This window comes from Dipodomys ordii, unplaced genomic scaffold (assembly GCF_000151885.1).
Source record: "Dipodomys ordii isolate 6190 unplaced genomic scaffold, Dord_2.0 Scaffold1, whole genome shotgun sequence".
NCBI lineage: Eukaryota > Metazoa > Chordata > Mammalia > Rodentia > Heteromyidae > Dipodomys > Dipodomys ordii.
This window is the reverse complement of record NW_012267217.1, coordinates 38,286,844-38,304,778: the sequence shown is the minus strand read 5'-3', so window position 1 is coordinate 38,304,778 and position 17,935 is coordinate 38,286,844. Positions and strand designations below refer to the sequence as shown.

General features: G+C 38.6%; 1 protein-coding gene across 1 annotated transcript in view; it reads left to right on the top strand.

The window, feature by feature from the left end:
• The first annotated feature begins 91 nt into the window (after positions 1-91).
• Trak2 (trafficking protein, kinesin binding 2) overlaps positions 92-17,935 on the top strand; it is a 57,145-nt gene continuing 39,301 nt past the window's right edge. The window contains exon 1 of the mRNA XM_013010098.1: positions 92-341. The gene's annotated coding sequence lies outside the window, so the exon portion shown is untranslated. The remainder of the gene's footprint in view (positions 342-17,935) is intronic.

Genomic DNA, 17,935 nt, shown 5'->3' with positions numbered 1-17,935 from the left:
TGGGGCTTTCATGCTGGGGGCGTGGCTAGTGGAAACTACAGTTCCCAGGAGGTCGTGCGCTGGTACCGTGGAGGCTGCTGGGAGAGTGGGTCTCCTTCAAGCTTCCCAGGGGGGGGGGGGGGGGGGGGGGGGGGTGGGTGCTGCAGCTGACCCTGCGTCGCTGCCGAGGCAAGGTCGCCGGCTGATGATGTGGTGAGGTCTCCCGCCTGTCCCTGCCACGCCCGGGTGGTTACTGACAGCCGCGGTCGCTGGGGCCGCGGCTCCCGGGCTGCCGCTGCTTTGGGGGTTTCTTCCTGACAGAGGGCGGACGGACCGAGAGCCGAGGACGCCGTGCCAGTCCGGTGAGTAGTAGCCTTTCCGCGCGCGACTCCGGCTTGCCCTTTCCAAGCTCCCTGGAAGGCGGACGCGCGGGGTCCCCGCCCGGCGGCCCTCGGCATCTCGGGGGTCGCGCGCGGACGCTGGGGCCCGAGGCGGGAAGGCTGCCAAGCGGGGTGGTGGTGGGGAAGGGGTTGCTGAGCTCCGGCCTCGTCAGGCACCCCATCTGCACCTCGGGGATTGGCAGCCTCTCAGCCTCCGCCAGACAGCATCCATCTGGAGCCTCGTCTTTGAGGATGAGAGGCTTAAGTGTCTGGACGTGAAACCTTAATCCTCGCTCACCATCTGTGGCGTAAACTGGAGGACGGAAAGAGCCCTTTCTGTGGTGGGCTTTTCTCTGCAATAGAGCCTGAAGCCACAAGTCTTTTAAAAGAAACAGTTGTTGACAGATGTCTTCAAATCAGTACCAGCACAAAAATAATCCTCTCCCTGAGAGAAGACAATTCTGGGTCACAGTAATAGGGGTGAGGTCGGTTTCTTGTTCATGCACCTTCTGCACTTGCCATTTGTGAACCGAAAAAAAAAATGTAGCTTTTCATTTGAAATTTATCCTGTTGAAATAGACCCTAGAAACGAAATGAAGCCGTCTCCCGGTTTAGTCTGTTTCAGTAAATCCTTTTTGTGGCCTTCAAACCTTTGCTTTTGAATTGGAAGTCTGACCTACAGTGATCTCCAAATAGCATGTTAATGGTGGTGACATGACACTTCAAAACAAATGGTGAAGGACATTTGGTGGTGAGGAAGGGCAGGGATGAAGAAGCTTTATCATTAGAACAGTGATTCCAGCTTCCTGTTTTTAAAATTAATGTCCAGCGAATGGCAGACATTTAGCAAACATACACAATATGAAAGACTTTTATAATCTCACAATTTTTTATTCGTATAGAAGGAGGGGATGGGAAACAACTAACACTTGAGTACTTGAATCTGCCTGGCACCCCAGGCACGAGCTGTACATATGTAGTTCATTTAAATCACTTTAACAAACCTGTTGGGCTATTTGGGATCTCACACATTTCATTTATATAACAAGTGAAAATTTAGATCTAGATCTGCTTTGTAAATTTTACCTACTTCAGAAATTACAGACCATAAAAAAAAGAAACTCCAGACCTTAAAAGCCAAATGGTTCAAAAGAGTTTTCAGGGCTGGGAAGATGGCTCAGTGGTAGAGTGCTTGCCTTGCATGCATGAAGCCCTGGGTTCGATTCCTCAGCACCACATAAGCAGAAAAAGCCGGAAGTGGCGCTGTGGCTCAAGTGGTAGAGCGCTAGCCTTGAGATGAAGAGCTGAGGGACAGCGCCCAGGCCCAGAGTTCAGGCCCCTTGACCGACCAAAAAAAAAGTTTTCAGTATGGTTTCCTAATACTGGTTCTCCAATACACCTTGAGTATCTAGGGCAAGTTATGAACTACTACCTTAGTACTTTTGAACAAATTGTTCTCTCTATGTATAATTACCATTCCTCACAGAGCTACTCATTAAGAGCCTAAGCAACCCATTCCAAATCTACCTCAGTGTATTTACATAAGAAATGATAGGATTGGACTTTCAGCAGAGAGGTCTTTTCCAGTTCACTGGTTTTTATGGTTCTCCTCTTAAAAAGTATGAGCCAAAGAGTATTTTTCTCTACTGCAAATGGTTAATATTTGTAGTCACAAAGTAGAAAGGTAAGATTCTTAAAAACTTTATTTCAGTTCCAAAAATATATCAAATACCAATATAAGGGATTTTGAACCTCTTTAGTTTATCTTGTGTAGTTTAGAAAGAGACTTGAGACATTCAAGTAACAGTAGAATGATTTAGTAGTACAAGTACAATCATACCTGTTCAGAACTTCATTGTTCTTGAAAGAATAAGGATAAATATTAATATAATCCTGCATGTTACATATCTAACAAAGTGTTTTACATATGTTAACTTATCCTCTTAATAGAACTGTGTGTTTTTTAAATAGGTAGGCAACTAACATACTATTCTATTTGTTTTAGTTGCCTGTCTATTAAAAAAAAAAGGTCATTTAGCTACTGAGTGGTATAAGTGGGAGTCAAATCAGGCAAGATCAAATACTTAATATACGAGCACCTACTATGTACCATTATTTAATTCAGTGTTTATATTGTAATTCAATCTTTTTTTGGGGGGGGGATGGGATCTGTCGTGAGGCTTGAACTTGGGCCTGGGTGCTGTCCTTGAGCTCTTCAGCTTAAGGCCAGCACTCTACCACTTGAGCCACAGCACCACTTCTGGTTTTCTGATTGTTAATTGAAGATGAGTCTCACAGATTTTCTTGCCCCAGCTTGCTTTGAACCATGATCTGCAGATCTCAGCCTCCTGAGTATCTAGGGTTACAGGTGTGAGCCATTGGCACCCAGCATAATTGAATTTTTTATTATAACTATTTAGAATGGAAATGTCAGCATTAATTAACTTGACCAATCCTGCAAAATCAGTAAAAAGTGGAATCAGTATTTGAACCCTTATGTCCCTTACTTCAAGATCCATATTCTTTTGTCTTTTTCATTAATAAAAATCTTTATTGCCCACTGTGCTTTGTGTCAGGATATAGTCTTCATTGTTAAGGAAGAGATTCTGAAAATGGAAAAAACAGTTTTGTTAGTGAGCTGAGCAGTAGGACAGCAGTGTGCAGATATAGTATGGGAGCAAGTGAGAAGGCACTGTAGTCAGCCTGGATGAAGGCTTGGGCTAGTCTTGGAATTTAGCCTAGCCAGAGAAATGGGGTACAGATTGTTATAGGCTAAATTCTGCCCTTGTTAAATTCTTATGTGGAAGTCCTAACATCATAAACTCATAATGTGAATGTATTTGCTTGACTTTTGAGGAGACTAAATTAAAATGGGGTCATTGCAGTGAGACCTAATCTAATCTGACAGGTGATCTTATAAGAAGACACAAAGAGAGATGCATTCACCCAGAAGAAGACCATGTAAGGATGTATCAAGAAAGCCAAGGAGAGGCCTCGGAAGCCAAACCTGCCAATGTCCTGATCTTGAATTTCCAGCCTCCAGAATTATGAGAAAATAAGTTTTTGTTAAGTCTGTGCTATCTTGCTATCACAGCCTCAGTGTTGTGCACAAAAAGGAATAACATTAAAAAGGTCTGACTAAGTCAGTCGAATTTCATAGGGAGAAGAAAGATTTTTGGTTTGTTTGTTGTTGTTGTTGTTTGTCAGTTGTGGAGTGTGAACTAAGGGCCTGGGTCCTGTCCCTGAGGAGTTTTGCTCAAGGCTAGTGCTTTACCACTTTGAGCCACAGCTCCACTTCCAGTTTTTAGGTAGTTAATGAGAGGTAAGAGTCTCATGGACTTTTCCTGACTGGGCTGGCTTCAAAGCATGTTCTCAGATCTCAACCTCCTGAGTACCTAGGGTTATAGAGGTGAGCCACCGGTGACTGGCTTCAGAAGGGAGTTTTGAGAATGAAGATAACACTAGGCTGGAATTGTGCTCATATGGACATGTTGAATCAGAACCCCATGAACACCTAGTTAAAGATAATAAAAAAATTAAATAGCATAAATCAAAAGACTAGGCTGGAGCATTTTAGGATGATTTCTCATGAGATCACAGGGGGGTTTTACCTTTATCAGTAGGGGTTTGTACCATTGAAAAACATTTACAAAGACTGTTCTGAGCTTTGTGGCTAAGGCAGGGCTAAGGCAGGATTCATGGAGATCCAATGTCGATGGCTATTGCCATCTATATTACATTCCAATACAAACTAAAACCAAAGCATTGTTAATGTAAAGTATACCATAAAAGGCACAGGGCCTACATAGGAAAATTTGGAAAGAGTTTGTATATAGCTGTTTGTACCTAAGCACTGACTTTGCCTTTGAGACTTTGCTTTCCTTATGTAGATCATAAAGTTTTATAAACCAATCACAGAATATTCAGTAATTTTCCAGCCTAAAGGGTGATTTTATGTATCTAATAGATACTTCTAGGGTACTTATACTGTCCTAAGTCCAATCCTGTGACAGCTTTATGAAATACCTATTATTAATCTGCATTTTTGTGGGTGTGCAGGTCCTGGGGTTTGAACTCAGGACCTGGGCACTGGCCCTGACCTTTTGTGCTCAAGGCTAATTCTCTACCACTTGAGCTATAGCTCCCCTTCCAGCATTTTGGTGGTTAATTGGAAATGAGATTCTCATGGACTTCCCTGCCTGGGCTGCCTTTCAACTGCAATCTTCAGAGTAGTCAGCCTTCTGAGTAGTTAAGATTACAGACATGAGCCATTGGTGCCTGCCTATTAATCTTAATTTTGTACACAAATATACAGAAACAGAAAGAGGTCAGCAACTTGTCCAAGGTCACATAGCTAATAAACAACAGAGTTAAAAATCAAACTGAGGCATTCTGTTTTCACAGACTATGTTGCTAACCCAATACTATGCTGTTGCTATATAATATTTCCAGATCTTTACTTGTAAGAAAAGGGGAGAAGAATGAACAAAAGGAAGGGAGTGTATTTGCTGAAGAGAATTAACAGTATATCAGAGGAGATGAGCAACTATAATGAGAGGTTTAAAATGTTGTAGTGAAAAGTAAGGTGATGAGAAAATTCTGAATTTTTATTGGAATTTCTGGAAAGGCTAGGTTGACAAAAATGGCATTCATGACAAATGATATCATGAGAATTTGAATATGTAGAATTGGAAGACAATGTTAGATGTAGAAGAAATAGCTTGAACAGAGTTACAGGACTGAGAATTTCTGGTGTGTCTAGGAAGCCAATGAAGGCTGTCCTTTCTTTTGGCTCATTGATGAAGGAAGTTGTGGAAGATGAGAAGCTTGCGAGATGAGAAATCTCAGGACGTAAAGGAAAGGAAAATGGAGAGATTTCAAGCCTGAGTGAGTGAAGTGGGTGTCAGATGTTGTTATCTTTTAGGAAAGGAAAACAATTCATTTACTGATACTCAAGTTTGAACTCATGGATTTGCACTTGCTTTCTTGCTGACATGGTGCTCTGCACTTGAGCCATGTCCCCAGCCCAGCTTTTTAGCTAGTTATTTTGGAGATAAAGTCTCATGGAATTTTCTGGCCAGACTGGCCAGCTACCCTCCTGTGTAGCTAGGATTGCAGACATGAGCCACTAGCCTTCTAAGCTGGGAAGTGGTCATCATATAATGTATAGGAAACAAGATTATTTGGTAGTGACCCCCCGTTGTAGAGGCCCACAGAGTGACAGGAGGTGAAAGAAGTGACAGCACCAATTATCTCTGCAACTGACTGCAAATAAGAAGGCTCAGCTTTGATTGAAAAAGTGAGAGTATGAGACCCTGAGTTCAAGCCCTAGTACTGGCACAAGAAAAAATATATAAATAAATGAAAGGACTCTGTTTTAAAAACATGATTCTTGCTGCCTTATAGGGTAGGAAGAAGAATAAGAGACTTGAGCATGGAGTCTTTTTTAGGAAATTAGCTTATAGGTGAAGATGATAATGGCTTGAACGAGGATACTGAAAGAGATGATAGAGCAAAGCGAGTTAATTTAAGATATGTACTAGTAGTAGGCCTTAAAGGATTTTTTGATGTACTGAATATGGCAGGGTGAGGAAGGAGGAATCAGTGGATTTGAATCATCTTGTGGGAAATTTGAATAGAACTCAAAAGGAAGTCTGAAAAGCCAGATTGGAAGTTATTTACATTCCCAATAGTAGTTTAGACTGTGGCAGTGGTTGTCTGACAAAAAGGTATATGAAAACAAAATCCAACAGCAATAAGAGCAAAAATGTGGTCACAGTTGAACTCTGGAAAATTTCAAATTTAAGGATCAGGAGGAGGGAGCTGGGTGATCTAGTGAATAGGCATCTGAAGGGGTAGGCTCTAAGAAAGTGGGAAAGGAAAGTAAAAGTAGGAAATCATTAACAATACTGAACCAGAAGGATGGGACCACTAAGAAGGTCTGGTTGGATAGGTTAGCAAAGATTATTAGTGGAGGGGAAAAAAGTAGTTTCAGAAGAAACCAAAGTATAGTATGTTTAAGGTATAAATGAGAGATGAGGAAGAAAAAATGAGAATACTCTTTGGAGAAACCTGAGTGTGCATCTCCTTAGAGAGTAATAGCTAGCAGGGAACTCAAAGTCTTGGAAAAAAGAAGTTATTTGTACTTTTATCTGGTTTCTGTAAAACAGAAAATTTTGACTGGAATGGTGACACATGCCTACAATTCCAGCACTTTGGAAGCTAAAGCAAGAGAATCATTAGTTCAAGGGTTTGAGATTGAGAAAATTGCAGTTTCAGGCAAGCCTGATCAGAAAAACTGAGATTCATTCTTGACAAAAGAAGCTAGACAGAGTAGTGTGCACTTGTTATTCCAGCTACCGTAGAAAGTATAAAATGGGAAGATCATGTGCCTGGACAGGAAGCCCAGTATAAGCCCTGTGCCAGTGGCTGGGATATGGGAAGCAAAGTCTTCAAAACTCCATCTCCAATTAACCAGCAAACTGCTGGACTAGTCATGGCTTAAATGGTAGAGCATCTGCCAGTAAGCAAAGCCAACGAGTATGAGGCTGAATTCAAATGTGAGAACTTCTAAAATAAATAAATAACCAGTGCAAAAATAGGGGTGGAGGGCTGGCTTAATAATAGGATACAAAAACAGTAGAACACCTAGCAAACATGAAGCCCTGTATTACCACCACAAACAAACAAATAAATGTATATATTTTTGTAAAGATGTTGAGCATGTTAATAAGCCAAGGAAGAAGCTTGTGGAAGAGAGGATAACCTATAGAACAAGATTTAAAGAAGGCAGGAGTAAACACTGTTAAGTAACTCATTTTATTATTTGTAATGGTGTATACATATATGTATGTATATACATGTGTATGTATGTGTGTATATACATATATGCCTATGTATGTATATACATGTGTATATATGTGTGTATATATACACACATATGTATATATGTGGAAATGGAAAGATGTATGATAAGAATTTTCTCCCCCTACCCTTTTTATGTCTACCATCATTTTCTTCTGAGAGGATCACTAATTTGTACCATCAACAAATAGGCATGGCCATGATTAAGGGTATCCTCAGAGTTGGGAGGGCACGGTAACTTTAGATAGCATGGATTTATTTGGTGGGAAGAATGAGAGAAATGGTCACATGAGAAAGATGTGGTGTGGAATTGTTTAAAAAGAGAAAGGACATGTAAGAGGACCACAGAGGGTCTGCTTGTGGTGTGAAGCCCTTGGTTGATGGACTGAATTTGCAACAACCCCCTTCTACATGGTTTTGTGGCTTTCAGGAGAATTTAATTGATAATTCAAATACGAGTCAATTTGGAAAGTGGGCTGATAAAATTCAGCACTGAAGCAAAGTAAGTAGTATTTGGGATCAGAGCCATAAACTGTGCTCTCTGCCCTCACTGCTTTTCACTGTAGCCATGTCTTGTACAGTGCTGGGGCCTGGGGTGAGGAATGGGATAGGGGATGCTTGCTATTCAGGCTGTAATGTAAATCAAAACAAAGGGAAGCTTGTTGGTTAAGAAAGAGCACTCTGTGTAAAGAAAGAGAGGAGGTGGAAGACAGCAAACACGTCTCTGAACAACTGCTCTTCGTAAAGCATATAATTTAACAACTAGAAAACAAAGCATAGCTTTTCAATGCTTCTCATCTTTCTCAGCTAGTAGGAAGCTTAAATCAACCATTGAATTTGCCTTAGTTTTCTTTTAGTCAAAGTTGAAAGGCTATAAATGAGGCTTGTATTTGCAGCCATGAATTTTAAACTGGTATCTGATCATTTCTTATTTGATATGAAACTTTTTAAATGTATTTTAATGCATTCATAATCAGCTAGAAATGCTTAATAGAGATCCAGAGAAAGATTCAGTTGTTTTAGTAATTATAAGAAAAGTTGATAGTGTATTACTGCTATAAAAATGACAGAACTCTAACACCAAATTCTTCTATATAGAGTTGCTGTTTTGTTTTGTTTGTGACAGAATCTTGCTGCAAAGCTCAGGCTGATCTTGAAGTTGGCATTCCTCTCTCAGCCTCCTGAGTGCTGGGATTATCAGATGACACCACCCTGCCCTCCTTTAATACTGCTTTTCATAAAACAAATACAGTATCCTTATTTTCCCCTTTGGTAGTACTGGGGTTTGAACTCAGGGTTTTGTGTTTAGTAGGCTAGCACTCTACCACTTCAACTATTCCTTCAACTCTGTTTTTTGCTGGTTATTTTGGAGCTAGAGTCTCACAAACTTATCTGCCTATGATGGCTTCAAAGCCATCTTACTCAGCCTCCTGAGTAGCTAGGATTATTAGTTTGGACCACTAGCTACTCAGTGTAAGCCCCTAGCACACACTCAGTATTTTCTTTAGAATATTAAATCTTAGTTTGATTTTGCTTTCCAAGGAAATTTATTTAGTTGTTGGCCTGAAAAATATATCAGTAATCAACTTTGTTCAAAAAATTACTTCTATTATGTATTGACATTTTAATCAGTAAGTTAATAATCAAATATATAGTTTGTCAGTTACTATTTCATTTTGAACATGCCAAAAAAAAAAAACTTCCTTCAAGTCAGTGTAGGAGGGAGAAATGACAAAGCATCTTTTCTTTTGGGAATGAGAGACAAGCATGTCTTCTGGGAAAATCCAAGAAGACTCAAAAAGTAGTAGTTACTGAATCAGGACTTAGTGATATTTCACTTAAACTTTTTTTGTAATCCACTCCATAATTCCTTAACTCAAGTAAGAGTAAACTTATCACAAAGGGAGAGAGGACATCTTATAATTTGGAGGAGACACTAATAAAAGAACAAAGGGCATTTATTCATACCCAGTCTACTAAAAAGAACAGGTGAGAAAAGCTCTTGGTGACAGTGCCAGGGAAAGAAAAGAATGCCAGCTCAATCCCTAGTGCTGGAGACATGAAAGACATAGGGAGAAAACCAGGTCCTGGGGTTCAGTCTCAAACAGAATACCTTTCAGGTTCTTTGATAACCTGGTTATCTAGTTTCTTAGAGTAACAGCAGGTTAGAAAGGGGAGAGGCATGTTGACAATGTGAAGAGTAATTATCGCTAGCCTCACTGGGAGAGAGGAAACAAAATTAGAAGTGAATTTAAATCTCAAAAATGCAGACTTTGGAACCATTTAGGGCAGTGAAAACAAACTCTTCAAAAGCCTATGGGCCTTTATTATATTATTACATATACATATATAACCTATAGAGTAATCACTATTCATAGTAATGATCCTGAGTCATCAAAATATTTTCAGGCTATTCTAAGGCCATTCTTTTCCTCCATCTCAGTTTATTAGACTCATTATCATGTCTTTTGGTGGAAAACACCTTGCTGTTTGAAAATAAAACAAAAATAAAATAAAAAATAATAAAAATGTTTAATTTTTGCTACAATGCTGTCAGTTCCATCTCTAGGGAATGTTTAGGTTATTTGGTATAACTCTGAACATACACTTAACTCTTACTGAAACCTATTTAAGGTTTAAGTAAGTTTTTTTGTAAATTGCAGTAAGCAAACTTTCAATTTTCAAGTGTTACAAATCTTGTATTTCTCAAGTAGTTCAGTTTTTCTTACTACATACTACAATTAGACTACAGTCTGATTCGTTCATTTAATAGGTGTTTATTGGATGTGTGCTATTTATAAGATAATAACATATAAGTGGACTTCGTTTCTTGGAATAAAAACATTTTTATTTATCACACCTATTATGTTCAATAGCTTAAAATAAGTAATGGAATTATTTTCAATTTATGGCAAATAATAAATTTTATTTTTAAATTATGATTTATTTAATGGCTTTTTGTTTGTTTATGTGGTACTGAGCAATTGAACCTAGGGCCTCATGCATGCTAGACAAGTACTCTGCCACTAAGCCACAATCCCAGACCTGTATTATTTCATATAATGTAGAATATTCCATTTGAAGATAGAAATTAAGCTGGAGAATGGTGCTACATGCATTTAATCCCAATACTCAGGAGGGAGAGAGGAGGATTTTGAGCTTAAGGCCAATCTTGGGCTACATAGCAAATTCAAGGGTGGCCTTAAAGACATACAGGACTCTTTCTCAATAATACTACTTAAATTTAAAAAAAGGCAGAATCAAATTCAGATCAAATTATCCCTTTAAGGAGGTGAATGATGTCCATACATACAGATTACTCTGCCTTGTTGTAAATACAATTAACCTTTTTTTTTTTTTTGGTACTAGTCCTGGGGCTTGAACTCAGGACCTGATTGCTGTCCCTGAGCTTTTGTGCTCTGACCACTTGAGCCACAGTTCCACTTCTGATTTTTGGTAATTAATTGAAGATTTAAAGTCTCACAGGTTTTTCTTCTCTAGCTAGCTTTGAATCTCAATCCTCAGATCTCAGCCTCCTGAGTAGATAGGATTGCACCTGGCCAATATAACCAGTTTTGGGGGGTTTTTGTTTTGTTTTGTTTTTTGTTTGGTAGGTCATGGGGCTTGAACTCTGGGTCTGGGCATTATCCCTCAGCTCTTTAGCTCAAGGTGAGTTCTCTACCACTTGAGCCACAGCACCACTTCCAGTTTTCTGGTGGAGATAGAGTCTCGAAAACTTTCCTGCCTGGGCTGGCTTTAAAACACAATCCTCAAATCTCAGCCTTCTGAGCAGCTAGGATTACAAGCATGAGCCACTGGCACCTGGCTATTACCAGTTTTTGAGACTAGTTTTTAAAAGCATATACAGGCTGGGCATGATGGTTTATGCTATAATCTCAGCTCCTTAAGAGAAGTATTGTGGCTTGAGACCAGTCTGGGCAAAAAGTTAGCAAAACCTTATTTCAACCAATAGCTAGGTGTGGTCATGTACACTTCTATCTCAGGTCATTTCCAGGAAGTATAAATAAGATCATAGTCCAGGCTGAGTCTGGAGGGGGGGAACCTTAAGATCTTACCTCCAAAATAACTAAAGGAAAGAAGTTGGGAGAATGGCTCAAGTAGTAAAGTTCCTTCCTAGCAAGCATGACAGCCATGAGACCCTGAGTTCAAACCCCAGGACTGAGAAAACAAAAAACATATATATACTACTTGAGAAAAAAATTGTTTGTTTTTTCTTCTTTATTCAATAGTAAGATGTGTTTGTATTCTTTTAATGGAGAGATAGGGTTGTGTTAGAATTGTGTCAGACTTTTTCAAACTTCATAAACACTCCTAGTCTCTTTGACTTGAGACCTGAGGTTAGAGGTCCCAACTTTAAAAGCAGACTTGTTTCTGTGCTTGGCTCTTACTAGCTTTGGCAAAGTCATTTTCAATTAATCCTGAATGCTTGTTTACAAAATGGTGATAGTGATATGTACATGGTGGAGTTATGATGAGCATTGGAAGGGATTATATACAGGAAACATTTAACTCAACACCAGGTATAATAAGTCCTTAGGCAGTGTTAGTTATTGTTATTAGAAAAGAATGAATTTGAAATAGAAATGTGAATATATTTCTTTATCATATTTTTTCATTTGAAACTCAGCTCTGGTCATTTTATTATAAATTGTTTACCATGTTTACATTACCATGTTTACATAAAGTGCATTGTTAAATGGCAAAAAAAATTCAGTTCATACCTAAAAAATTAAGAAAAGTGGAAGAAGGTGTAGGTTGGGAGGCCTAAGTAAGAATGTTGAAAGGGGTGACATTTCTAAGATGCATTGTATTTATAAACTGCTTTGTTGAATAGCAACTCCTTTATGTACCTATTTAAAAATAATAACAAAAATTCAAAACCAAACAAAAAGAAACAGCATGAGGGTCAGGGCTTGAGATTTCATGGAAAAAGGAAAAGAAGATATAGAATGTCAATTTGGGCTAGAGATAGAAATTTTAGTAAGTATCATGCAATTAGGAATGAAGGTTGAAGTAGATGACATTCCTAAGGAGAGAATCGTGAACAGCTTGGGATCCTAGTTACTAATGGCTGGTGGAAGAGGAGAGTTTCCTTCAAGCTTAGAATTTTGTTATCTTGAGTTGCAAATAGCCAGTAGATTTTTTCTTAGAAAATTATTTGTTCTTATTTATTTCCTGAATTTCATTGGAAACCAAAACCATCTATTACCTATGAATTCTCAGCCCCAAAACAGCAATGTCTTGAAACCCGGAGATGGTTGTGACAACTGGTTTAGACAAACCAGGTTGAGCCGGGCACTGGTGGCTCTTGCCTGTAATCCTAGCTACTCAGGAGGCTGAGATTTGAGGATCATGGTTAACAGCCAGCCTGGGCTGTCTGGGAAAGTCCATGAGACTCTTATCTCCAATAAACCACTAGAAAACCAGAAGTGCTGCTGTGGCTCAAGCAGTAGACTGCTCGCCTTGAGCTGAAGAGCTGAAGGACAGCACCCAGGCCCAGAGTTCAAGCCCCACGACTTTCCAAAAAAAAAAAAAGAGGTCGATGTCAATATTATATAAATATAATATGAATAGTTGCCTAGTAGAACTACATTAAAATAGTACATCTTAGATATATAGATAATTCTAGAATAAGTCTAAAATTACATGTGTTTATAAGTATGTTTGTAACAAAATTTCCCCATTCTGCACACATCATCACTATTTAAAGAAACACCCTGTTCCTGGTCATTTAAGATTGCATGTCCTGGTGCTTGTGATAACTTTGTTTATTCCAAAACTATATTGGCTGATTTTGCTTTGGGCACCTATCATGAGAACTAATGCTTCTGAAAGCTTAAAGTGCTATAACTTTTAGGTATTTGAATTTAAGCTACCAAAAGCAATTCACATTTTATTGTTACAGGGGACAAAGAGAAATAAGAACACAGATTTTCTTTTTGTTGCTGTTTTTATAAGTTGTATATACCTTAGTGCTATGTTGAAAATGCTGGGGTGTTTTTTTTTGTTTTTTGTTGTTGTTGTTTTTTGGGGGGGGGGTCCAGTCATGGGGCCTGAACTCTGGGCCTGGGTGCGTTCCTCAGCTCTTCAGCTCAAGGTTAGTGCTCTACCACTTGAGCCACAGCGCCACTTCTGGCTTTTTTCTTTTTTGCTTATGTGGTGCTGGGGAATTGAATCCAGGGCCTCAGGCATGCAAGGCAAGCACTCTACCACTGAGCCACCTTCCCAGCCCCTGAAAATGCTGTTTTAAGGGGGTCTCTGAGCAGTTTTGTTTGAAGATGATTCCTGAAGAGCATATTATACAGTAATAGTCTTAAGTCTATTAGCACAATTGTACCTCTTAGTGTATTGCTTAATATCCTGTGGCATGTCTAGGTTTTCATTTGCTAGCATATTTTGACTTAATCTAGTGCCTGTATTTTGCCAATAAACTTTAAGAGAAAGTGCTTTCTGATTTGGGGAGTAGTTTATTTGATCCCAGAAGTGTAATACTCATTTCAGTACTCACAGAATCTATTGTATAAAATTTCTCTGCTTAAGATGACTTTTCCCCATTCTTGGTTAAGGAAACAGGATATCTACGAACTCTATATATAATGCTATTTACTTTGTTAATCTTTTTTTAAGATCTCTACTTATTTTTTTCTCCATATTAGCCTACTACTTAAGACAAAATGACATTAATTCTCTATATCTGAAAAAGACTTAAGCCAGCATTGTGAAGCATACCTATAATCCCAGCAACCTGGGGGCTGAGGTGGAGAGGGTCACAAGTCTGAGGTCAACCTGAGCCATGTAATGAGTTCTGAGCCAGCTTGACTACAACATAAAGAGACTCAAAAATACCAAAAAGATAAACAGATTTAAAAGTAAGTAATGGTGATGCTTTTTTTTCCTTTTTAAAATTGTTATAGTAAAGGTGATGTACAGAAAGGGGTTACAGTCACATAAGCAGATAAAGAGTAAATTTCTTTTTGACCAAGGCCACCCCTTCTCTCACTCGATGATTTTCTTAATATCCTGGAACATAAAGTCAGATATGCAGCCACCCTGTGAACCAATATATTCACGTGTATGACTCATGTCAGCAGAATGTCCAGAGACTCTTTAAGAACTAGTTGGCTTCAATTTTTAGGTTCATGTATAGGAAGCCAAACCCTCCCCCAAAAATCTGCAATTCCTAGTATTCTTGTGGCCTCTGAGCTTCCACCATCTCTTTTTCTTTCCTCTCCTTCTGAGGAAAAATGAGAAACTGTTGTTCTACTCTCACGCTGAGCGCTTTAGCCTTCTTTGTGATCCTGAGGCCTACCTTCCACCCGAGTGACTTTTCCAAATATTTTCCCCAAGTTTTTTACTCAGAGGAGCTTTAATTCAGTTAAGATATGATTACAATGTGTACTCTAGTCAGTATAACTCAGTAATAACCTTTCTAGTGACAACTTCTCCATTTCTCAAACTTTCAGATATTTAAATAATGTACACTAAACTCAATCCATTCTTTAGAAACTGTAAGAAACCTAACTTGAAAAGTGAGGCATGTTATTGTTTACTACATAGCACATTGTAGCTCTTGTACAAATGGTACAGGGAAGATATTGCCCACTTAAGAGGATACAGAATTTCAAATCAAGCTTAAGTGTCTGATGCCTTCTCTTTGAAAAATAAATCAAGACTGTCTCATAGAATGTGAGAGCCAAGTCTGTCTTCTGAAGTGTCTGTTTAGAATTGAGCAGTTTTCTATTTTATTTCCTCTCAGTAAACTACCATATGACCATTACTAAATTACTTTTGAATGTCAAAGAATAATTTGCTGTTTATCATATTTCAAAACACAAACTCTTCTTTTTAAAACCTCTTAACTTACAAACTTTATGGCTAGTGATAAAGTGTGCCTAGGGATTTAGTTCTACTGATTACCAACAGATGCCATTTTCAATGCAGCCATTATGTTACTTATGGTGTTTGTTTCATCCATGTGTAGTTTTAAAGTATTTTATTAATATTATAAATCTCATCTTGTCCTTGAAAGCAGTGCTAGAAACAAAAGCAGAAACAGTAAACCACACGTACATATTAAAGATGATTATGAAGGATAGTCCCATCATGTGTACCTGAGCAGTTGACAGGCATGAGCTGAAGGAATACAGGACATGTGCCATCTGAAATGGTTTTGGCAGATCATTGTAAAACTAGGGTGCCTGCTTTGCAGCAGGTAGTTTGAAGTTCTACCAACTTAAAGGCTAAATATAGTGATAGTAGTTCTGCAGAAACTTATCTAAAACCACAGAAGGCAGCCAGGGTTCAAGGCCTTTTCTTATCTTCAGATGTAGCTCTGATGAGGATTCCTTAGCTGCCAGAAGTTACCTCCCTTCTGTTGGTGAAGATTGTAGCAGGGAGGAGTTGCCTGCCTCAGAAAAGTTCATCATAAAAAATGCCCAATATATCACATAGTAGGAAATGCTAACCCCATAGCTCACTAACCCCTAAGCTCACTCATGGCTTTGGATGTTTAAACTGGTGGATTTTAAAACCTTTTGGAATCCAGTCTGTTTGTAAGTAGAACTGCTTCCATATATTTTATGTTCTGGGAAGCCTACCGATCATTAAATTGAGTGGCAACAAAGAAAATAAAAAGATGAGTAAATTGCTGTTAGAATAGCTGTGCCATTCTGTGCAGTTGCTGGTAGAATGACTGCGGGAATGTAGCCAGTATTGTTCTCTTGGACTTTTGTACAGCTGGACTTGGTATTGGTCTCCACCTTTAGGGAGTCTCCTAGTCAGGTTGAATTGAGCAGGGTAACACTGCCCCCACCCCTTTGTTTTCCACTCTTAACACAAAAGCCATGGTCATATCTTTGTATTCATTATCTGATTTTTTAATGACTATGAGGGTTTTGGGGTTTTTTTTTTTGTAAATGAAGTCTGTAGGATAGCCAGATACATTACAATTTGTAGGCTTTTGTCAAAAAAATCTATTACTTAAGGAACGTGGTAAGGGGGGTACACATATCTGTGGTCTGGGTTAAGGCACACTGCCTGGGGATCTGCTGCACTTGGAGATTGACACTGTTCCTGCTCTTGCATGCCGTGCAGCAGCCAATGTGTGTTTTCAATTTATTCCCAATTTATTGTTTGTAAGATGAAATTTCAAAATGTATTAGTAATGTGCTTCATCAAATCATTGCATTTACTGTAATCCTAGGCTCTGCATTTCTGCAAGATGAAGTTTCTTTTGAGTTGTTGTAGCCTTTGTGGTGAGGCTATTTTGGCCATAGTGTCCTTTTCTAAGGAAATAGCAAGAATTCTTTTTGGCACAGGGTCTATATTTAGGCACTCATTGTTGATCTTTTACTTCCATGACTGAACTAAACTAAGTCATTATTTCTGTTGTTTTCTGCTGGCAGTATATTTTATTCTCTCCTAAATGTTCTTCTTGTTAAATAATACATGTTTGGTTTGTTTTTTTTTTAAAGAAAAGCAATTGTTCCTAAATAGATTAACTAATGATATAACCAAGAAAGTATGTGGCACTGAAAGAAGTACTAAAATTACATGTGTACCAACTAGGGAAGGTGCCAGAAACATGTGGTTGTGCTTGCCAAAGTTTAGTTTCTAATAAACCCTTTAAGACTCTTGACTGTTTTCTGTTTATTCATACATCAAAGAGAGAAAGAAAATGATGACTAATGCCTCTGAACAAACATACCTTCTCAAAGGGCAGAAAATAAATGTGACTTCTTATATTGAGAGAAGAGGCCATCTAGCGTGGTTAATAGGCCTTCCATTGTAAAATATACTAACAGTATATACAACTAATACTCATGGCATTTACTATATCCCTAGGCATTATTCTAATATGTTTACAAATGTTAACTTATTCCCCCATGACCCTTTGAGAAAGGAGCTAATGTTATTAATGCATATAATTACTCATTTAGTCTTCATCATAGCCTCATAAAGTAGATCCGCAGATCTCAGACTCCTGAGTAGCTAGGATTAAAAGCATAAGCCACAGTACCTGGCTGGAAACACTTAGGATTGTTGTACCTGAGGTTGGTTCTGGGACTGGGATTCAATAAAGCACCCAGTCAGTATAGGACAGAGAGGTTGCCAGATATCATATGTTGCACCCTAATTTTGACCCAAACTGTTAATAGTGGCCAGAGCTGAAAAACCTTGATTTTAGTATTAATCCATTCTATCTATTATGTTGGCTTATTATCAAAAATTCTTGAGTTATTTTATTGTTTGTTTTGGGGTTTATAGTATACCTGTTTAACTTAACACAATCTACCTTCAGTTAGGGTATTTTACTATTTTATATATTGTATAAAAGCTTTATAACAATATGCTTCTATTTTTCCTCTCAACTTTTGTGCTAATTTAATTCATTTCACTTCTACATATGCATAGATCAAACAATACATTATTATTATTATATTACTCCAAATGATTGGTTTTCTTTTTTTTCTTTTTTGTTGGTTGTGGGGTTTGAACTCTGGGCCTGAGCGCTGTCCCTCAGCTCTCCAGCTCTTGAGCCACAGTGCCACTTCCAGTTTTCTGAGTGGCTTATTGAAGATAAGACTTTCCTGCCCTGCTTGGCTTTGAATCATGATCTTAGATCTCAGCCTCCTGAGTAGCTAGGATTACAGGTGTGAGCCACCCACACCCGGCCTGATTTTCTTCAAATA